The sequence below is a fragment of the Anarrhichthys ocellatus genome, unplaced genomic scaffold, assembly GCF_004355925.1.
Source record: "Anarrhichthys ocellatus isolate YVR2014 unplaced genomic scaffold, GSC_Weel_1.0 scaffold8, whole genome shotgun sequence".
Lineage (NCBI taxonomy): Eukaryota > Metazoa > Chordata > Actinopteri > Perciformes > Anarhichadidae > Anarrhichthys > Anarrhichthys ocellatus.
The window spans coordinates 1772984-1797229 of NW_022280038.1; the positions used below are offsets into that span (position 1 = coordinate 1772984).

The following is a 24246-nucleotide window of genomic DNA, read 5'->3' on the forward strand; positions in this document are numbered from 1 at the left end:
CCCATCCACACCAGAGTCGGGAGAGAAGAAAAAGCAGAAAGAGAGCAGCTAGCAGACCGAGGTTTGGCTGCTGAAAAAAACGGGGGGAACCTTCTGCTGCTTTACCGGGATTAAGAAACGTATTTCAGGCGGACATAAGAGCAGTCTCCACCGGGGCTCCCTTTACGGTACGTGCTCCTCTGCTTTTGTTGTCACAGTCGCCGATAGTTTGACTGAGTCCGCTGCTTCACAGACACACGGGTATCAAATGACACGGAAATCATGATATTCTATCTGTTTTCTTTCCATGTGCAACGGCATTTTGTGTTTTTAATAAGCAACGAGCAGAGCTATGCGTGTTTGGAAGAGATAGTTCGGCTTCTCCGTTGCTTTATCCGTGATGTCTCCTGGTGTGTGAGACACATTGTTGCTACAAGGAAAAGGCACTTTTGACTGTTGCAGCCACTGTGAAGTTCACGCTGTTTTTTCCTCCTCGTTGCTTATTAACTTTTTGAAATGTTTAACTCGTTTTTTTTAGTTTTGTAAATGTGTAACTACCTGCAATAAGAGAAAATGGCTGAGTTCCAGAAAGCAGCCTGTAGCAAAGGGGTTTCCTTTGGTACCCGAGGTCAGATTGGCTACTCCAGAAATCATGAATATATGAATGTCACAGCTGCAGCTACACAAGAGACTATTAAAACATATATATATTTTCTGAAAGTTCAGTAACTTCATTTGTGCACACACTCTCATCCAATACAACTGTAACCACAATGGCATCCATGAAGGATGCCCTTACGGGAGCTGCAGTGAGGAGGTGACATGTGTCACTGGGGAAACAACAGTAAACCATCAGTGCTGGTTGTGAACACGCTGACATGTCGTCTTCTTGGCTGTGGTCTCCTTTGGGATCAGCTTCATGTGGATTGTGTCTCTCTCGTGTACAAATCTTCGTAATCTTCCAAAGATTATTTTTAACCAGCGTCCAAATTGTTGACTCTTATCTGCAAACAAAGATGGAGATAAATGCCACGTCTCCTTGCCCGCTTTGTTGGCCGTTTCTCAAGAGTAAAATGTTTTATTATCAGTAGTATTTGTCCCTGTCGATGTGACTTACTCTAATACACAGAGCGTGTGTGTGTTTTACTTGTTCAGGGGCATTCTGGGTTTCTCAGAGGTCACCAGGACAGAAGAGCGGATGCTTTTCTGTGACTGGAATGTAACGGTAACATACAGGAGGAGCAGACTGGGGTTGGCCTGGGTGTCAATGTGTCTCTGCACTCGGGCCAATGATCATTTGTGGGAAAAAAAAAAACATCACTCTGCAACAGGAATCTGCAACTACAAGTGGAGTGTGGGTTTTGTAGTTCAACAAGACCGGAGTGGTGGTGACTCTTCTCCGGAGAAGTGATCCAACTGATCGGAAGTCTCCCAGTTAAACTTCCGTACATATCATATCAGTATTATAAAGCCGTATGAGCTGAATATGCACGGGCAGCCCGTTGCTTGGGAAAACGAATGTCTAAAAATGAAGTCGACACATTGAACAGTTTGGGAATATTAATTAGGCGACCGGTAAAAAACTTAATGTTATTGGGTATCTTGGTGAACAAACAGACCTTTCAAGTTTAAATTATAACTTGATTTACTTGCAGATGTTGAAAACGTTTGGTAGATTTGAGAAGGGGATGGAAACGTATTGATTAAATGCTACAAATCTACATTTTTTAATCAAATTGATGCAAGTATTGAACATTTAAAAACGATACTCAGCACTATACGGAGAATATGGTACTTTCGCTCAACTGTAATGACCAATGATTAAAAAAAATAAATGCAATCTAGAAGTGATCCAAAAGTGTTCTGTCAGCAGTCCCCTCAAATGAATGCTGAAATGATCGGGAGATTAATTAATCGTCAAACGACAGAAAACCTTTGATTATCAATTAATCGTTAAAGTTATTCATCAAGCCAACATTGGATCGTTGGTTGGACTAAACATGCCTTACTTTGGGCTTAAAGGGACAGTTCATCCTAAAATCCCTCTTAACTGCAGTGTTATTTATCGATCTGAACTGTTTTGGTGTGAGTTGTCTAGTTTTGGAGATATCGACCATTGTCTTTTTAAAGAAGGCTAGTTTAGACTCTGCAACAATGAAAAATTATAGGCCAATATCAAACCTCCCATTTTTAAGTAAAATAATTGAAAAAGCGGTTTTCCAACAGCTGAACAAATTCTTGGCTGTAAATAACTGCTTTGATGTCTTCCAGTCAGGCTTTCGACAGCACCACAGTACTGAAACTGCTCTTGTTAAGGTTTTCAACGACATCCACTGAAACACAGACAATGGCAGAAGTTCAGTCTTAGTATTACTGGATCTCAGTGCTGCATTCGACACGGTCGACCATGCCATACTCCTAGAAAGACTAAAAATCTGGGTGGGACTTTCTGGCACAGCACTTAACTGGTTTGAATCCTACTTGAAGGACAGAGAATACTTTGTGTCTGTAGCTAATTACACATCAGAGCTGACTAAAATGACATGTGGTGTTACCCAAGGTTCAATACTGGGGCCTCTTCTGTTCAACATCTACATGCTTCCACTAGCTCAGATTATGGAAAACAACAAAGTGTGTTATCATAATTATAATTATGCAGACAACACACACATCTACATAACTATGTCACCAGGGTACTATAATCCCATAAAAGGGCTGGGTAACTGCATTGAACAAATCAACAACTGGATGTGCCAGAATTTTCTGGATAAAACAGAAGTAATTGTTTTTGGTACCAAGGACAAACGATTTGAAAATCACTGCTCAGCTTCAATCACTGATGTTAAAACCCACAAACCAAGCCAGAAATCTAGGTGTAGTTATGGATTCAGACCTTAACCTGAACAGCCATATCAAGACAATTACAAAATCAGCCTACTATCACCTGAAGACTATATCAAGGATTAGAGGACTTATGTCTCAACAGGATTTGGAAAAACTTGTCCATGCATTTATCTTCAGCAGACTGGACTACTGTAACGGTGTGTTTACAGGTCTCTGTAAAAAGTCTGTCAGAAAGCTGCAGCTGATTCAGAACGCTGCAGCTCAGGCACTGCACTGAGACCAGGAGGGTGGATCACATCACTCCAGTTCTAAGGTCTTTGCACTGGCTTCCTGTCAAACAAAGAATTGACTTTAAAATCCTGCTGTTGGTTTACAAAACACTGAATGGTTTAGGGCCAAAATACATCTCTGATCTGCTGCTACCTTATGAACCATCCCGACCCCTTAGGTCGTCTGGGACCGGTCGACTTTCTGTTCCCAGAGTCAGAACTAAACATGGAGAAGCAGCGTTCAGTTTTTCTGCTCCACATATCTGGAACAAAGTCCCAGAAAGCTGCAGGTCTGCTGAGACCCTCAGCTCCTGAAGACTTTTCTGTTTGCTGCTGCCTTTAATTGAACCAGATTCAATTAATGTATTAATCAATTTTCTGCATTTTACTACTGTATTTTATTTCTTACACTGTTTTTTATTGTTTCAATGAATGTTCTTAATTGTTTTTAAATCTCCTTTTCTTTTGCCTTATGCTTTGATGCTTTTAATGGTTTTATGTGAAGCACTTTGAATTTCCTTGTTGTTGAAATGTGCTATACAAATAAACTTGCCTAACCATTGTTCCAACATGAAAGCACTCACAACATGGTCTGTGGATTATCTTGAGTAATGGTCATGATTTCTGGAAAGAGACGTTCAAATGCATTTCTGTGGCGCTTTGAGCACCACACGCTGAGTGCCACATAGTCACATATTGCAGAGAAGGTGGACATCTCCACGGCCTGTATTTCCAACACTCGCAACAAAACAATCCAGACGGATACGGACATATTTGTATTTTGAGTTTTTGGGTGAACTGCCCCTTTTTAAGGCGGTTGTGATGGCCATTCTACACTAAGTTCTGTTGTTTTATAGACTAAATGACTAATCTATAATGAAGATAATCAATAGCTGCAGCCCCACCTTAAGTATGCATTCCACAGAAAACCCTTAACCCGTGTAATGTTTGGGCTGACTTCTCCAGTATAAAAAAGAAGAAACAATTACATTAAATCCCCTAAATTAATGCAATAATTAACCTCCAACTTGAGAACATTTCCCCCCAAAGACTCCCGTCTGAACCGATTGGTCTGTTTGTGCCGTGCATATTCCAGCAGCAGGAGAAAGAAAAGCATTGGTTTTTGATTTCTGTGTTGCAATATTCTGGGTGGTCTGGAGCCCTGGTGAGGTAGCACGGATCGGGATTGTCGCTCTTGTCATGTAGCTGCCGTCACCCCCCCATCGCCCCAGCAGACCAACCGTCTCCCGCCGCAGAGCTTATGTACATATTTGCAGTGACACATAGAGAAGATACCGGCACCTCAGCGGGAGTCGACCGGCCTTCTGGGTGATCCGGTCGTCTGCGGACTGAGTGTGTGCAGAACTCTTTTTCTTTTCTTTTTTTTTCTTCGACCGATCAAATCCCCTCTGTTCTTGAAGTGGTTCAAATCTCCGACCACTTTTTTTAAAGAGCCAGTGAATCATCTCCAAACCGCATAAAGGAATGGAAAACAAACAGAACTGTAACTGGAGGCAGGCGGAAGGGACTTTAAGGTAGTTTAAATCTGAATGTTAGATGGGACGCCTTCACAAAGTATCCTTGATGGTCTCACACAGCAGACACCAGCGGTTTTGCTGCAATCTCACACACACACACACACACACACACACACACACACACACCCCCTGTCCTCCATTTAACCCGGTCCGCCTTATTGGCCCCAAATGTCGAAGTAAGAAACAATCCACCCGTCACTCTCGTAAAACGTGCACGTGCGTTACACCGACTCACACACACACGCATGCTGCAAAGGATGACTTCTGTGTGTGGTTGTCATGGAAACAACGCCTCTCTGAAAGCAAAAGACAGAAGAAGAGCCATGTGCTCCTGGTTCAGACACCACGTCTGGTCTGTGTGCAGAGTATCATATAATCAGTTTGTATAGACACAAGCTCTTTTTTCTTCAGCCCCACTGATTGATATGTTTGAGAGTTAATGAGTTGAAGAAGAGCCGCGGGTAAGGACTATATTGTCATTCCTCCACGTCGGCATTATGTCTTCAGGTTTCCCGTCTGTCGGTCCGTCCTGGTCTTGTGAACGCCATATTTCAGGAACGCCTTGAGGGACTTTCTTCACATTTTGAGACAACTGGCCACCTGGACTCAAGATTAAACTGATTAGTATGTGGTGCTCAAAGGTCACTGTGAACCTTTACTAGAGAATTCATACGCCAATTATGTCTGATAGGATAAAATGAGGACATTCCGGACGGACATGGATGTAAAAAGCAACACGAAGCTGTTGGCGAAGGCACAAAACCACGAGGCGATACTTCTAGTTTTCTTCTTGTCACTATTAAAAGAGAAAAAAAACAACAACAAAAAAACACCCGTGGTGATGACTTCAGTTGCTTGTTCCAACTCCCAAAGACATTCAGTTTATAATGATATAAAACAAAAAAAGCATCAAATTCCTCACATTAGTTATTGTGTGTCATCCAAAAGACCATTGAATATTAAGTTGTTACTCTTTTTTCTTTTTCTTTTTTTTTTACAGTGTTTTATTGGGATTTGGCAAACTCTAGCTTGGTCCGTTCTCTCCAGTTTGAGTCCTGTGTTAGTCCTGCAGACCTTTTGTTGGTCCGTCTTCCTGTGTGGGACGTCAACATCCTCTCATTTCTCGCCCCAACCGCTGCAACTCAGGCCGAACCGGAAGAGCCGAGTCTTTCTGCCACCTCCGCCTCGGTCCGCTCCAACACGTCCCTCTGTCCCATCGCTCCTCTCTTTTCCTCTCAAACGGGGTCTTTGCATTTTCACTCCTTCCGAGACCAGGGCTGAGCGCTCCAGGGCCGTAGCGCCGTGCTAAGAATGCTGTCATATTTGCTCTTGTTCAGTTAAGAGCAGCTGGTAAGTAGCTGGCAACCATGCGTGCTAGGCCGACAGTGTACCTTCAGTCAGCCCCGGGCTGCTCAAACACATTCCAATCCCCTCACACTGTTTACTTTCCTCTCAGCATCTCCCCTTCCACCTAGCTCTCTTTCTCCTTGCTTCTTTTAAGACAAACTCTCGGTTCACACGCTCCGCCCTTCCTCCTCCCTTCCTCGGCTCTTTTTCTCTCCATCTCAGTCACTTGTCAGGCCCTCTCGGAGGTCTTGGGTGTCACGTTGTTGTCTGTAGAAGCAGCAGAAGCACCTCAAAGTTACGCCCAAGCTCACTGAGTCATCTGCCAGGGGAAGCATGAAGCTTAGTTTGTACTCGCCGTAGTGAAGCCGGCGCGAGACGCACGTGCGTGGGGGCGCGTAGGCTCCGCAAGCTTGATCGTGCACCTCTGACTTTTTGTAACTTGGCGGGCGATCACAGGACTCACAAATAGTTCACTGATAAAAGCACTGTTCATGCTCGGAGCTCTCTGCGGAGGCTCGCGCTATGCCGTCAAGTGCGAGTACAAACAAAGCTTAAGGATGCATCTGTACAGAGCCTTGTACAGCCGGCGTCATCAAAAATATTGGCAACCAAAGTGGCGTTTTGCCTCAGCCATCTAGACATGTTAGCAAGCTTTAAACATTGAATTAAAACTGTTCACAGCATCAAAATGTTCAGCTGTCAGTTGTTCAGCCGAATGCGTCCGTTGCTTGTTGCTGATGTAAGTGGTTGGCATAGATGATGAACACGGATCAGAATGTATCTCTAAAAGCAGATTTTGCGTTCATACGCAGGTGGGACGCATTGGTCGGAATGCTTTATCTGGACCCCGCCAGCTATCATCTGACGATGGTTTGGCTTTTTATTGGTTTCAAATGAGCTTGTAGAATGGCTACTTGTGAAACAGGTTGTACGCGTCGTCTCTCAACTCCAGTCTAGCATCTCAAGTTGCCAATCGGACCGCGGCCCGGATCTCCGCTGGCTACGCGGGAAACCCCAGAAATAAAGCTCCTTGCTGATCCCTCGTCAGACTGATAGCCGATGGGTTCAGAGATCCACGCACACGGATCTGGAAAGTCAATTTGTTGAGGTTGCATTCATAATCTTTGGGGGGTTAATGTCCTTCCATAGCGTGACAAGCTTTTTCACTCTGCCCGACAAAAAAACGGTAGAGAATTAGGGCCCGCATGTTAAAAAATGTATTTGATTTGTGTTTTTAATCTCAGAAGAACTCAAATGAAATGTTGCCCTAATCCTCTTCTGTAATTTCCAAATGTACGTTGTAAATGGATCTCTCTCTTTCTCTCTCTCGACTGTGCCAGTTGTCTTGTGAGCTGACGGGACTGTTAGTCACACACTCTGTTAGTGAACCGGTGTGAATGCATATGAAATCCCTGTGGAACTAAGAAAACAGAGGCAGTCAAGAGAGCTGCAGTGTGAGTGAAGGTGGTGTTTTATTCTTTGGAGAAGGGAGTGTGTGTGTGTGTGTGTGTGTGTGTGTGTGTGTGTGTGTGTGTGTGTGTGTGCGTTTGTCTGTGTTTGTCTGTGTTTGTCTATCTATGTGTCTATGTTTAGCTGTTTGTTTAGGACTTGGTAATTATGGCTGGCAGCAGAGGTTGAGTTAGAGCAAGCAGAGGATTGCCTTTGGTCCGCTCCTGTCACTGGAACTTTTCTCTCCAAATGCATTCAAACTGCGTTCTCATGACGAGTACATTCTCTTGCTAGGAGTTTGCATTTTTACTCGACTGCTCGCCTGTTTGCACGTGTGACTTTTTCAAATACACGCTCTCCTTCCAGGCTCCTTGGCTAACTAGGAAGAAGCCATAACTCTCCCTGTAACGCACACGCAACAAACACACGTGCATGTAAACACACACACACAGGCTTCCTGTTTGAGCGGAACCGCCGGATGACATCATCATCGGCTACTTCTGGTGGCCTCTGGGCGATCTGTCTTCCAGATGTAGAGAATAGGAGCAGCAGATGTCTGCCTGTTGGGAGTGACCCCCACCATCCGGTGTGGTAGGCCTAGTGTCGGTTGGACAAAGGGACATATTTATACCCAAACTAGGCTTTGCTTTACTGATATTCAGAGCTGATATTCAATGTTGTGACAAAAACATTGCAAAAATATTTTATGCATTTAAGTTTTGTCTATAAATTTGCAGCAAGCAATCATTTCCTGCTGATTCATTTCACATAAATTGTCCGTAAAACATAAAAGAACTGCCCATCACAATTTTCTTGGGCTCCAGACCAACTCCTCCACTGGTAGCACTGGTGCACATGATTTGGTCGCACCCATGATAATGATCATCATGCAATCACATGAGTACGACCACGTGAAACGGTCGCACTTGGTCGCAGTCTGGAGCCGTGTCTGGCTTCATCAGACCAACATTCCAAAAGCTGCACGGTCAGTTAAAACTCTTCAGTGACAGTCAGTAACATGTCACATGGTGAGGAGATCCATGGTGATGTCTTTTTGTGGACCATAACCGGATTTAAGTATCGGTTAATAACATATTTGTGCGATTTAGTTTATTGCAGCTGCCAGTTTGTCACTTTGTTTTTTTGTTTTTGGTACGAACATTATTTACCTCCAATTATTTTGTGTTTAACAGTCTGAAAAACGTGCGGTTTGGTGCTACATCGGCATCGTGTGTTGAAATTTGCCTTGAATGCTTTGCATTTTTGGGAAGCAAATGAATTATTGGGGAATTGGGTCTTGTAATGTCAAATGTTTCTGCCGAGTTCATCTTTTGTGCCTGCGTGGAGTTTGTGTGGACCTCGACGGGAACATAAACAGCCTCAGTCGTGACAGACGCCAACACTTAGTCAGTCGTAGCATCTCTAACTCATTAATTAATCGACAATCGATGAAGCAGCCCTTCAGCAAGCCTCTGTTTTCAAGGTCTTTTTTGGAGTTCCTCAAGTTGAGTATGCCTGTTAAACCTTTGCCTGTGGTTAGTGGGTACAGTCTTTACAAGTTCCTTGCGTCACCAGTGCAGTCCTGACTGCTGGCTTCATGCAGATTACAGATACAGAAATGGTCATACGGCATTTTAGATGGATCTATTTCTGGACCGTTTATTGGAGTCCGCGCCCTCTTGGTAGCCAGACTTGACTGTTGGCCTCAACCAGAGAGTGGTGATTGGTTCCAGCAGGGCAGATACTGCTGTGTAGTAGCCTGTAAAACTGGCCTGCTTCCTTTTTACAATCTATACGTCATCAATGTGTCTATATCTTAGCTGGCGAGCAGTAGGCGTGAATGTAATCAGCGTCTTCTACTCATACATCGTTTCATTTTAAATGGTCCATTCAGAGTAAAATGGACCATAAAGCGGGGTTTAACAGATCGTTACCATGGCGTTGTCCGGTCTGGGAGTTGTTTTTGTCTCACAACTTGAACCCTTTCACAGAGGGGTTGAAGTTCATGAAAGTTAATTGTAACATTTTGGTCACTTAAAAATGTCTTATTCATTGTTCTGTTGTATTTAGCTCCATCCTCTCGTGTCACTTCTGGTACTGGTACATCCACTTCTTATACAGCCTGTGGTCGTATTCTTCCTGTTAAACTTTCATTCATTGCTTTAAGATTATACATTTAGTATTTTTTGGCTCAGGACCGCCATTGTTTGGACGAAGTAGCTTGTACAAAGTAAGGCGTGTCAGATGAAATGGTCTACAGCAGTTATTTCAATGTTTCAGATATATATTTAATCAACATTAAGGTCGGATAGGACAATTTTAAAGAACTCTGATTGGGATCCGGGGCAAAAAAAGAACATCGCCACTTTAATGACTTTAAGGACTTCATGTCCCTGTTTGCTTAAAAGTAAAGATGGAATGTTCCCTCCAGAAAATGCGAACGTTAAACTGCATCTGCTGAGAAAGAGCGTGTGACAAATGTACATCGGGGTGCGATTGTTTTGTCAACTACATTAAGGAAGTTGAAGAAAGGCTCAGGCATTGCTTCCTTTTTGAGCAGTGAACAACTTGGGTCTCTACCCAAACCCATGGTGCTATGAAGGTACACAGTGGTGTGTGTGTGGACCACACCTGGCCTTAAGTGTGTTTTCTAGATGTATAATTTAATTTTATTGTTTAGAAACATTAATTTTGGATCTCATCAGGATTCTAAATCTGAGCTATTTTAAGGATGTGGTCTGGTTGAGTTGAGTGTGATCTGACTTTGGATCAGTTGCAGGTTCTCTATACGGAATTCAGAGCATATCTGTTGCCTCCCGTCGCCTCTCTGAGTTGTATCTCAGTTGTGTCCTTTTTTACTGGAGTAGTGAACAACGTTTCCATTGTGTAAGAGCCTTATGGGATGGTAAAGCTTTGTTTAATACTCGCACTTGGCGCCACAGTGCGAACTCTGTGTGCGCTGTGTTATTCTCCGAAATGCCAGAGGGTGTACGAACAAAGTGTACCATGAAGAATCAAAAAGACAACGAGTGTAACCCAGAAATCTGACCACAGACTGTAGGTGTAACCGGCAAAATGCCATAAGCCAACCTCCACAATGCAGAGGAGGGATTGTTATTATGATAACTGATAACACCACTGGTCACGCTGCTCACTAATCGCTCCAATAACAGCTGCTTCCGCCACAGAAATGCAGACTTTAACTGAACAACAGCTGCTAGTAAAGACAGCAAGGTCAGCATCGCCTGTAATCAGTTCTCCATGTTGAATTAACCTGGTAGTCGATCGGTAATCAATGTTGTTGTTTGTGATCTTCCGGGAAAGGGTCACGTGATAGAGGTGTGACGAATCAGGGAAGGACACGTCGTGACTGCTAAGAACCAATCAAGTAGCGAACGCAGGTGTGGATGTGATCGTTTCCAAACTTATGCGTTTTCGACCATCCACACGACGGGGCAACCCCGGAGTTTTCAAACTCCAAAGTTTTCGGTGCTCGAAAACTCCGGCATAGTGTGGCCGCTCAGCATAAAACGTAGCAAAACATATGCATTTTCAAATGGAGTAATGTGGACATGGCCTCAGGCCGGACCTCTCCTCCTCACCTGCCCCGACGCTTAATTATCCTTAAAGCGGTGTGTAATTAATGGCTCTTCAGAGGGCCCTTACACACTTATCTGCACACTCAGCATGACAGCAGGCTTTATGTGTTTACAACCCATAAGATAAATCACTCTCAACTCCTCTGTCTGCAGCTTTCTGTGCGACTCTGAGCTAACCTACTGCTAGTGGTGCAATGAATCCTGAAACTCACGATTCAGATCGTATCACGGATCAGAGTCACAGATCGGATCAGCACAAAAGAAAAAAGAGAGCAAATATAACTTTTAGAGATCCCGTTTCTTTTGCCGCCGATACTAATTGCCGATCATTGGCAGATACAAATCCCTTTGTTGTTTGATTATAGCAACTGGCCTACAAGGCTCCAGACTTTTTTTTGCCACATCCAAAAGATCATTTCAATCCATCACAAATTTTAAATGTTAGCATTTTACTTTGTTATAGTCATCTATTGTGTTTTTTCTTCATGAAAACACGCAATTCATATGATAAGGAAATAAAAGATTGTATTTGTATCAAAACAAATCTTTAGTATAAAAAATAACGTGTCTGCTTGGATTTGAAAGTTCAGTCTAGCAGAATTTCCCCCTCACTAACTGCAACAAGACAAGACAATGGTCTGAGGGTCTATTTCATACGTCGACCCCGCTGACTGCGGCAGCAGGTCCCGCGCCAAGTATAGATAGAAGGAAAACCGCTTCACCCACAGCCCCAAGCCTGAAAACTACATCATGAATGTGTGATTTGTACAGCAGAAGTAAACTCAACACGCGGCCGTCGCTAAATGCGGTATAACTTCTATTGCATTCTGCTCGTACAAAGTACATACTATTGCACGTACTATGCATTCAGTTGGGACGTACCACTTGCTCATAACATGGCTCGTGGAACTTTGACCCTCATGCTCATATATTACATTACAGTCATTTAGCAGACGCTTTCATCCAAAGCGACTTCAATTACTACAATTCAGATTTTATCACATTCATACACCGTAGGCAGCACAGCTACGGTAGCAATTTTGGGGTTAAGTGTCTTGCTCAAGGACACATCGACATGTGCCTAGCGGAGCCGGAGCTCGAACCGCCGATCCTCTGATTGAAGGACGGCCCTGCTCTCCACTTAGCCACAGTCGCCGTGCAAAGGATTGTGGGTCAGAATAACCAAGAAATGCATGCTGGCTAGCATACTGCAAAGTGAGACCAGATGTTATAAAACATCCTGGTATATTGTGGCGGATATTTGGTTGATATTTCTGGGACGTATTAAATATTTTTCCTGGCATACTAAATAGTATGGTGAGTCTGACAGTAGCCGCTCTTGGTTGCTATCCTGGCCACACTGAGCTGTGGTCGAGACAGTGTCCCATGTCTCCCCCGACTCCCTGGGTCTCCTCGATTCCTTTCCTCGCCTCCTCTCTCATGGAGTCTCAGTCCGTCCCGCGGAAGATGCGAGCGGAGGAGGCGAGGAAGAGACGCGATGAGGAGTCACGGTGATGGGCATTTAACAAAACGAGACATCTTAAAAGAGACACGTGATTAAAGTCGCATCCATTTTTATAGTCTTGATAGATATCAAGACAATGCATTATGTATTTCTATACTATATTGGCCATTGTTTCCTGGTTGCAAGAGTAGAAGGTCACAGCAGTGCACAGTAAATGTGTGTGTGTGTGTTGAGATTAGGTCCTTCACACACCCATATTCCCCCTTTTTGAAGTTCTTTAAGTCACTGCATAAGCTTGTGTGTGTGTGTGTGTGTGTCTTGCAGTGTAAGCTTGTTTGGCTGATTTGCTTGCATTTAAAAAGTTGTTTGATCCCCATTAGGGGCCGTTAACCCCCTCTATCCCTCTGTTCCACACTGAGCTTTGTGTCACACAGGCTGTGAACTCTGCTTCCTTGTGGGAAGCGATTAGAGCCAGACTAATTCCTGGTCATCTAAGGCTACTCAGACGGTATTAGACCGGAGCCTAAAATTTACAGTGTCAGCCAAGGAAAAGTTTGGCTGTTAAAAAAAAAAATGTCTGTGCTACAGTCACATGCTCAAAGTGGTAATCTGCAAGATCATCCTCCACGTTTTGGTTGATAGTATTGATTTTAGAAGAAAGAATCTTTATTAAAAATAATCTCAAATGAAATATGTTTTATTTCAAAGCCCGTGCCAAGAGGGCATTATGTTAATATTCTTATCAGCTGAACAAGTTTGTAACATGATGATGCACAATACTCATCAACTTATCAGTATAAAACAAGATGATAAAGTTACACGATTAGTTAGTTATGTAATAAAAACTAAATCAAGGACTGAGTACAGCCCAGACATGCCAGTGTACCTTTGCCAGTGAATGTGGTGGCTGTGACGTTTTATTGTGAAGGTGTTTCATCTCCTTTCTTATCTCTTTCCATCCCTGTCCTGGAATTTCATCATCCTCACCTCAGCAGCTTCTGTAACGAAGACGAAGAAGAGCTGCGTCTGTTTAACTAATGCTACAAATTATGCAAACCTCTCTTAGCTTTTGCTTCTTTTTTTTGAGCAGGAGAAGCTTTGAAGCTTCTGTGCCCTGCAGAAATGCACCTTTTTTTTTTGTCTTGCCCTGCTTTCCCAACGTCTAAGGCATGTAGAAAATGCTTCACTAACTTCGCATAATAATAATGACGACGATGAAAGGGATAGTGAGAAAACAAACGATTGTGTATGACTAAAAATATAGGTAGTGCGGATAATAATGTTAAGGGCTGCGCAGCTAATCGAATATTAAGCGCTTCCCACAAGAAGAAGAACCTTATTCATAGTCTCACTTTGATGCAAAGAATTGTTCATACGTAGCACGACATGGAAGTTAAAGCTCTGTTTAAATGTGAGAATGCAATACAAGATATTTTGTCCCTTAAATCGATGAATGATTGTGACAAATAATCGTGCTCTCAATATTGATCAAAATGATCGTGATTAGTGGTGTAACGGATCGTAGCTGATCCGCGATTTCCAAAAACTACATTTGCGTGTCGATTTTTGCAGGACTTTGATTTGGCAGAAATGTGTCAACAGGGCTCTTTTTCCTCATCGATGTCAACAATTTGTCCTCGCCCTCCTCTCTTGTTTGGGACTCTTCAAGTCTCTGCCTCCAATGTTCTGGCGATTTGGGTGGAAATATGTCTATTGACAGCATCCAATCCAGGGGGCTCACGTACCCCAAACTGTGAAGACAGAGTTGTGGAAAGTGTCTCCCTGTCACTAGGCCACCATCTATCATATTCCTCCTCCTCCTCCTCCTCCTCCTCCTCCTCCTGCATCAGCTGACATCCCCTCCATTCATCCTCTCCTCACTCCTCTCTGACTATCTGGGTCCTGTTGAATAAATGATGGAAATGTGATACTGCACCACCAGCCTGTGCTGAGCTGGACACTCTGACACACTGATACTACCCAAGTACAAGGACGACACACACACTCACACACACACTCTCTAGCTTTCTCTGTCTCTTGCTCTCATGTATCAATACGAAAAGTTGCAGACTTTTAATTTTCTCACTCTGAGTTTGTATATTAACTTTGTAGCATAGTGCAGTACATGTTTGAGTTTGTGTGCGTTTCTATTGGCATGAAGGGCGTATGCTGTGTGTGACCAAGTGGTGAGTGTGTGTGTGAGTGCGTGCAAGAGACTGACGGAGTCATGCTTCAGGAATGTTCTGTATAATTTGCTACACTGGAGCCTCTTGCTGCACCTGGGGCCCCATTGGAGATGAAGTTCTCTTCTTTTGATGTTTTTTTGCACAGATGTGTATTTTATCCAGCAAAGTATCCAAACACAGTAGGTACCAAAGCTGGGACAGAGCAGAGCGTCTTTGTTCAATAAATTGTCCAAACTCAAGCCTGTGAGAGCAGGTTCAGTGTTTGCAGTCTGACATGCATTAATACAGTTGTAAAGAGTCTTTTGTTTACCTGCTAACGAGCAGACTTTGCTGTTTGCTGAGGTACTGGCCAGGTATCCACTGGGTAAATAACAGCTTGCCTGATCGAAAGCTTTAATAGTATTTGGCGGTGTTGGCCCAGTGGCACTACATAGAGAGGCAAAGTCACGCTTTTTCCGGCGTGCCCCCGTGGAACCGTATTTTGGGAAAAACGTTTTTTCGCAGTTTGTCATAGATTTATCATATTATCATTTTGTTTTGTGTGAAACCGATCTGTGAACTACACATCTCGTCTCGCACAATGTACTGTACGTCGCCACCAGGCGGCAACCTCAAGTGAAGCCGATGCGGAAGTGTCTTAAAACTTGCATTCTCTCTACTGACTATCAGGGGGCGACTCCTCTGGCTGCAAAAAGAAGTGACCCTAGTGAAAGGTCAAAGTGAAAATGACCCCATTTCATTTAGTAAATTATGGTCCATTTAGAGTAAAATAGACCATAAAGCGGAGTATGCTTTAGGGCGTGCTTACTGTGATTTACAGGTTGCTGCCGCTACCAGAGAGGTACACGCCATCTTTACGTCACTCCTCCGCATTCCAAATATGGTAACTTCCTTTAATCAGTTGCGAAAAAAACAACTTGCCGTTGGCCGTATTCAAAGATGGCAAGACCGCAGGACTCAAGGCATCATAATGGCAGTCCACAAACCAATGGGTGACGTAACGATGACTCTTGCTGTTGGCTACCATACAGAGACTCACTATAGTCACCATTTTGTTGTGGCTTGGCATGGTTACCATGCAGGCAGGGGTTGCTCTGGAGCAAGAGAGAGAGCAGCCATCACACTGATGATAATGTCTTATCATCTTGAAACAAAAGCTAGACACCATTGGACTGAGTAGTTAAAGGTTTAATTTGTCTGTTGGAGTGTGTACTGAACTCTGACATCCAGTGCTCTGTATGATTCTTTTGTCTTGATTTATCGCCTTGGAATTTTGCACCGACATTCAAGATCCCCACTGACTTTGGTGATTCCCTGAAATTTCCTCTACCACCACCAGCATCCAATACATCCAATACTTTTGCTTTATGACTAAATACCTGCATGTCTAATGACATTCCCAGAAGCCTCAATTGCTACCTAATCTACAAACAAACAAACCGCCATGCTTTTATATTCTGTTGTTGGAATAGAAATCTGTCTGTATGTTTGCTTTTGAAATTGTACTATACCGTCTATTCAGACTCTATTCAGCCAACTTCATTAACTAAAATGGACAAGCGGTTCGAAACCACTTGAGTCAGCAAAAGTCTACAGTTACATACCTGAGCCAAATTACATGAAATAATGTTTCTTTTAAAACTTGCACAGGCCTCTGCCAAAAATGTAATGGCTAGATACTGTATGTAACATTACCCCATTAGTAACCCAGAGTCTGAATAGTAGCCCCATTAGAGCTCCACAGTCTAGTTTGAGAAATCGATGCTTGCGTTTTAAGACAGTCAGACAGCAAAGCAATGATTTCATCATCCATCTTGGCATTTGCGAGGTAGAAGTTATGTTTAATATACAAAGTAATGCACCAGAAATCTGTGCACTGCACATGTAGCCTATTTGATTGGCCAACACAGTGTATTGCCAGGGGACATTTAGTTCCATTGGTGCTCCTGTTGGTTGAACTTGTTTCTTCAGGTGCTTTGTCTGTAAATGGTTGAGTGCAGTATTGGAGTGAAACCCCGCCAGTTCCATTTCATCCCAGTCTTAAAGCTGAAATATCTCTGATCTTTTCCTTTGATAGTGTAATTAAGACAATCGTGCTTGACGAGGCGTCTCACATGGCAGACTGTTTACAAGTCTGCATATAGATTTCTTCCTGTGAAAAATTCTGTTATTTCAGAAGGAGGGGAAAAAAAACCCTCCAGTTCTGCTTTGATGTTTGTAAATCTCCCACTGGCTCCGTTTCAAGAACTCTCCACGACTTGGAAGGGGAAGAGGTTTGATGTAGAAGTTTGGAGGCAGAGCTGAAATGATTAGGATTGCATTAGAGGCAGAGAATTGTACAGTCAGCCATTTTTTATACAATGGGACAGCTTCTGGAGGCTTTGTTCTGTATATCAAAAGAGATGGCAAATTACATCTTTGTATTTGTGAATTGATTTAGGGATGAATGTTTTGCAGTGACTTTAGACTTCTTACACATTGACGTATTGTCTTTGTGAGTCACTTGTTTCTGTCATTGTTTGGACCGTTTCAAACCCACGCCTGTCAGAGAACTGTACCTTTTCAATTAAGAACAGTTCATAAATCATCTTTGATGTAGGTCGTCTCACATATGCCATGTGGTTTTCTCCGGTGCATCATGCCGGTGTCGGTAGCCCCGATTTAAGCCCGGGACACTAAATCGATCCGGATCCCGAACCAGTGGGGAAGAGAAGCACAATTGCCTTCGATGCTGGTACAATTTAAAACTCTGGAAAATGATCACGGCGACAATAATTTTGTGTTTCATCGTGACAACTGAGAGCTAAAAAGAAGAAGAAGCTCTACTCTACAGCTCCACACCTAGCCAGATGGCATTGCCTTGTTGCAAAGGTTGGGCCAGCTTCAACCTATTTTCCCGAAGCCCAGCAGATCGGTCACAAGACAAGTCGGGTGGGTTGCCCGAGGACAGTCCATGGACAGTCCGTCTAGGGTTGCCGGTCGCACCGGGACCGGGGGGGGGCACTAAGTCCTGTAGGTATTTAATGCTAAAGAATAGTGCGCCGTGTTTGAGTTAATTTGACAATATCCTATGTCCTGTGAAGTGACTATCGGGCATACACACATCGCAGTGTTGATGCTGAAAACAGCTGTCAAAAATGACTATTACTAAAATGAATATTCGCACTTAAAAACACAGGTAGGAGCTATTCAAATATTTATTTTTTTGCGAGAAATGCAGCACTGCGCAGCAGCTGAATGTTTGTCGGACACCCTGTTTCTTTTTATTCTTGGCGCTCGCCTTGACGAAGAACAGTTAACTGGTGAAGTTGAAACAATTACTTATCGAGACGATAACCATTTCACTACAAAAACCTAAATAGGGCGACGGCTGGCTGGAGGGAGAAAGTTTCGTACTTGTTGTCATTTCCAGTAAACATCACAAGATAAAACGTGTTTTCTGTTTTAAAAAGTACAGCCGTCGGAAGATGTACAAGTGCAACTCACCCATCTTTTATGTGGTTACCTCTCCAGTCAGATCTTGAGCACACAGCCTCCTATACTCAGCCCACCGTCCCTTCAGACCATGCATTCCTTTCTCCTCGTATCATCTGCACTGATGCAACTCAACATCATTCAGACCCAATCACATGGGGGATGAGCGAGAGGAGGGAGGACTTGACTATAGCTGCTGTCAGATGAAACGCTTTCATCTGCATGAGCCGAGCTGTGATGGGGAGTTGCGTTTACCTTGTAACTGCCAGTAACACTTACAATCACAGCAGGAGTTTTCAACAGGGTTAGTTGATTGATGGCACCCAATATTTTTGAGTCGGGTGCAAAGTGTGATTCTTATTTTCTTTATCTTTCACTGTGCGGTTGCACCCTACAGGCCCGGCCAAGCCCAACCGAGCCAGAGAGTTTTCCGGAACTGGTTCTCATTTAATGTCTTTTATGGTCACATTCACGTAAATCCGCGCTGTCGCCCACGGGGTGTTTTTGTGTGTCGGCCGTGACCCCTCTGCTCAGACCGTCGCTCATTTCAGCACGAAGCAGACATTAGCATTGACAGGCGGTAAATAGTGGTGTGTGTGTGGTGGGGGTGAGGATTGACTGAGTGTAGAGGGTCACAGGGTCAAGTGTGGTCTGACGACTTGTTTATAACGTTGAATATACGAGAGAAGAAGTTGTCTAAGTTTGGGCTGTATAACACATGGCCGGGGAGGACAGATGTTCCGTCAAAGTTTATTGCCCCGCGGCCCGGCCCGCTGGCTGGCTGGATGTGCGTTTTATGGGCCCTGTGGTGACGGAGGGTGGGGTTCACACAGACGGAGGGCCAAGGAAGGGAAGAAAGAGGCAAACAGTGAGGCGGAAGGGCAGTGATGGAGGAAAAGGAACATTGGGAAGGAAAAAAAAAAGGACACGGAAAGAGGACGAAAGTCAGAACACAGCTTGGACTGCCAGCAAAAGCCACGTTTTACATTTTATCTCGGGCTGAAATAACTGAAGTCACAGAGGCGAGCGAGGTGAGCGTGAAAAGCTTTGAAAGGAGTGAAAGTGAGAACGTGAAGTTCTCATTTAGTTCATTCTGCCTGAGTTCAACCCCTATGGTCTTGTGAATAATAGTTTGGTGAGTTAACTCACGTTTTGTCTCGAGTTAACAGCAGCTACCAAATGACATTGCACTCAAATTTTGGATTTTGTAGTCCTTTTTATTTTAACCTGAGTCACTTAAAATGCAGAGCTGTTTCTTTTTCTATATGATGACAGTGTTTGTTTCCTAAAGTGGTCCTCGTACTGGATATCTGCCAATACCGAGTCGGATGCGATACTTATATTCACTTAAATATTGACTAAAAATACATTTCTGGCACACTGTAATACAGGTGTAGACTACTCAATCTGATACACCGTATTTATCACGAGTTACTTGATCCAAATACCGAAGGTCGTTGTTCAAAACTATTAGGTTATATGATATTTAAAAAATGATAAAGTAGAGTTGACTCCTGAAATCGATCGATCTGCTAGAGAGAAGACGTCTCACTCCGTTGGAGTTGTGGGAACTACAGAAACACTCAGTGAGATCAATTCAAATGCGCCATGGACAAAGAACAAGGACTGTGTGGTCCCCATCCCCGACATTAGAATGGCTTTGTCTTGAGGACTCTTGAGGACCAATGTGAACATATGTCATCCAACTCGGTAACACCTTTCATTAATCATACTTCATCAAGGCATTGAGTCAAAAGTAGTGTGATATTTGATTGTGTTTGTTGCTCGCATGCACGATGTTTATGTGGTCACAAGGGTTCAACATGTTCTGATTGACTGCTTTTGTTGTGTTTCCCAAATCGCTCATGAGGTTTTCATTGTTAATCAGAAAAAAAAAGATATAATCAGCAGAATCCGTCGGTAGAGGAGCCGGTCCCCTGTTGGACATGAACCTTTGATAACTGCGTAATTACATTCGATTTACAATCTTAGCACTTGTCCTCAAAACCAAGTACAACTCTTTTAGTTTGTTATATTAGGTGTCTTAAAGATGATCGTAGTTTCTCCCTTCTTGTGTCTCCGGCCCTCTGTTACTCCTGTCGCTTTGTAGACAACAGAACGGGACTCAGCCGGTTTGTGAACCCCTAAAAGTGGAACTCCTGGTTCATTCTCTGGTCCCAGTTTAGTCAAATGTGAGGATTGGCTGCCTTTCTGAAAACTAGTCATTTCAAGATGTCACCTCGAGTGCTGGGAAATTGTGATCTTACGCAAGTTTTCAGATTAAAAAGTGAATGGAAAAAGGGGATTCTTGAAGCGGCAACATTACCTCACAGTAAACAGTGAGCACTTCATCAGTGTGCGACACCTCGTGGCGGCAGTGTCGAGGTTGACTCAGTTTTGTTGCGGTTTATTGCGTTGTTTATTGTTCATTTGTTGCCCTATTTTTCCACCGGTGCTGCTGGGTGAAGCAGGTGCTGCACCAGCAGACATAAAGATAACTGAAAATAACTGAAATATGCTGAGGGGGAAAAAAAAGAGAAGAAGACAGATATTTCTTACATTTCAGCATAGGCTGTACAGAAAACAAAAAACCCTGCATACCACACGCCCAGGGTGGTAAACGGAGGGAGTTCCACTGCAAGTCAGTGCAGGCTAACAATCAATGACACATTCCTACAGTCCCTCTCCTCTCCTCATCTGCTGCTTCCTGGCTGAGAAGCTGAATGTAAATCAGCTCTGTGTGTGTGTGTGTGTGTGTGTGTGTGTGTGTGTGTGTGTGTGTGTGTGTGTGGTTGATGACCATAGAGGGGAACCCCGTCAATGGAACCTCTCCATCACCATCTGCTGCGTTTATGCTCCCTCTGATTTATGTCAGTCTGTCTGCTAGGTCCAATAAAATGTCAGTAAAGTCATATCAGTAAATGATTAATGTGAGCGGGGAGTGAACCAGCTCTTAACTTTTTAATCTTTCATACCCTTTAATGACTGGAGCACCGTCTTGGAACAAGGTATCCACATCTCCTAACACATCCACTGTGTAAACACTGCTGTTGACGGACATCTCTGACACATGGTGGGGAACTTCTACCTTTTTACATTTCTTTTTACGGAACTATACCATAACTGTGGCTTCCTAAAACGATCTAGGAAAAATAACAGAGTTTAATAACTCTCCCAGGCCTGTATCAACATTAAGCCTCTGTGGCAGGGCCCTATTCCCCATGATGTTTTTGTAACACAGCCAGATGTGAAGGCTGTCCTGTGTGTGTGTGTGTTGTGCTAGTCTCTATAGATGTGATTAGTGTGGATGGAGCATCTAAAGCCTGCGACTTGCTTCATGTGTTCGCTTCCAGGTGTCTCGCCTGTCTGATTCTGAAATGAAAAGTGCAGTTAATAGCAAGAGGGTGTGTGTGTGTGTGTGTGTGTGTGTGTGTGTGTGTGTGTGTGTGTGTGTGTGTGTGAGAGAGAGATATGCTCCTTGTTTCTAATTCAGCACAGAAAGTGGGCAGCGTTTGTCCACATGTACACTTTTCCTACCAAAATGAGAGCGTACTGTTTTTTAAACATGGGAAAACCTGCTAAAAATAGGCGATAGACTCCTTTCCCTTTTTCCTGTCTTTCTGTTTTTTTTCCTTTCTGCCGTGTCACTTTCGGCACCACGGACACCCTATTTATTTTTCTTGAAAGGCGTAAAATTACTGTTTCTGTCAAAGGAGTCTTGTAGCTTTAAGGAGCATGTATGACTGCTGTTTCTTTTCACATCCAACTCGGTGAATCGGGGGTTTATTGCAACCGAACAAGACTTGGTGAAAATCTTAATGGAGATGGTTTTCATGAGCTTTATTTTGTTTCTGTGGAGATTAAATGTGTGTTTGTGTTTCAACAATCTGTGAGGTAAAATAACTGTTGTCTGACTGGATTCTGGTGGCTTTGAAAAGAGCATATTAATCATATGTTTATATAATGTTTATATAATTAGTGGAAGTAGTCGTCGTGACGCCACCCATTGGTTTGTGGACTGAGGTTTTGAAGCCTCCAGTTTGGCATTTTGGCCGACGCCATCTTGGATTTTTGCAACCAGTGAACGGAAGTGACTGTATTTCGACTGCCGTGGAGTGACGCTGTGGTAGAGACGTCGTATACGGCTCTGATAGCCACCTGTCAATCACAAGGTGGCCTCGCCCTATAGAATACCCTGCTTTATGGTCCATTTTACTCTCAATATGACCATAATTTACTAAATGAACATCATGTTGTATTGAAGAATAGAGATTGAGACCATAAACTTTACAATGTTCACTGAGGTAATAAATCAAGAGAGAAGTAGTCATTTTCCCATAGACTTCTATACAATTGGACATGATGGACATTAGTTGCTGCCTGGCGTCACACAGCATCCAACATTGGCGTGTCCACCTGGGTGTCATGTTTCCGTCACTGCCGATCGCAGCTGGAGTTGATAAATACCTGTGATTTCTGCAGAGTAATTCTTTCTTGGAATAAATGCCGATCATAACCTTCCCCACTGAAGACAAAAGCCAGACATTAGGGGGTGTTGGTGGGTCCTACACTGTAAAGGACAGTCTGATCAGGGTCTTTGTTTGTTGTGCATCCATATGCACCATATGCTGCACGATGCTGAATGGCCCGATCTTGTGAGCGGAGATCCAGATCGAGTGGACTGGCCTCCTTCTGTAACTCAATGCAGCGTCAGACGGACACGATGAGCCGATCGCAGCCGCTCACATTTCCGCCACTGATCCCCTTTAAAAAATTCATGACCCTTCCACAGTCCGCCTGATGCCCTACATGCCGGTCTGTTCTCCCTGTCCTGTCGATGGGGAAACCATTGTTAGCTGCTTACAGAGGAACTAAATGATTTCTCTGATGGATTCTCCCACACTTCCCGCCTCCTAAACCAACCACTGTGACACAGTATGTTGGCTGTACATGTGTCAACATATCATTTATGTAATCATTGACTTGGGGAGTTATTTTTTAAATGTTATGTCCCCAACACCTCTTTTTGAAAGCTCTCGCATGCTGAGAGTTGGGGTAAAGGCTTTATCTTCATTTCTACATTTTCCACAGCCGCTGGTTCCCACGACTCCGGCTCACTAAAGCTTGACTTTTAACACTTCCAGCCCCAGAAGACTGCAGCTTCATGTTGCACGTCGGGAAAAAAATCGGACTTTTTGAAAATGCCTCGCTCAGCTCTACAGCGTGAACACTAAAGAATCTCCACTTTTTCAGCTTGATCCTTTTATTCGTTATCGATCTGTATTTCACGTCGCTATTATTTGACAATTCATCAGTTGTAACTTTAATTCGTCAATTTGTTGTAACTATACTTTGTTTGCCAGTTGAATCAGCACGATGACAAAAATGAACGAAGCATTCAAACACCTGCTGAAATTCATTTTCAAATGATGCAAAACTACGCAGACTCAATATCGTTATGAAGAAAATAATGAGGTCCTCAACCAAAGCCCAAATCAATACATATTCAAAGCACAAATATGACCGCAGAAACCTGCATCTAGTTAGCCCACAATCGGCTCACAAGTGGTGATTGAGAGGGATTCTTCTTTTTATCGGTCCATACATTGTTTTTTGTAGGGAAATCCTATTTCTTTAATGCTTTGTCAATAAATCTACTCCTCAAGTCCTCATTAAACGGGCAGTTTCTGAAAGGCTTCTTGTGTCATCTCAGTTTCTTAAAATAAAGCATAATTTGATGTGTCAACACATTGTGTTGTGTGTGTGTTCCTACAGCCGCTTCTAGAGGAAGTTCTAATAAAAAGTGCTTTTCGTTTCATTTCTACAAGTGTTTGATTTGTGGTGGTCTGTCTGTGACCGCTGGCTTAGACTCGATTGCGTTCAAAAGCAAATACATTGGTTTTGAATTATATTTTCACAACTCTTTTTACTGCTGTGGTCCACTGTACCATTACCTCCTCATGCCCCCACATCTTCTTCTCACTTTCGCTCTTTCTTTTCCATTCTTTAACCCAGATTCTGTTTCTTTCTTGAATGGGCTGCTGCGGTTTGTGTGTGTGTGTGTGTGTGTGTGTGTGTGTGTGTGTGTGTGTGTGT

The 24246-nt window shown here is 43.4% G+C and overlaps 1 protein-coding gene across 1 annotated transcript in view; it reads left to right on the forward strand.

Annotated features, from left to right (window-relative positions):
- The window catches only part of ccdc102a (coiled-coil domain containing 102A), a 60113-nt gene continuing 35867 nt past the window's right edge, over positions 1-24246 (forward strand). Inside the window, exon 1 of the mRNA XM_031848237.1 lies at positions 1-167. The gene's annotated coding sequence lies outside the window, so the exon portion shown is untranslated. The remainder of the gene's footprint in view (positions 168-24246) is intronic.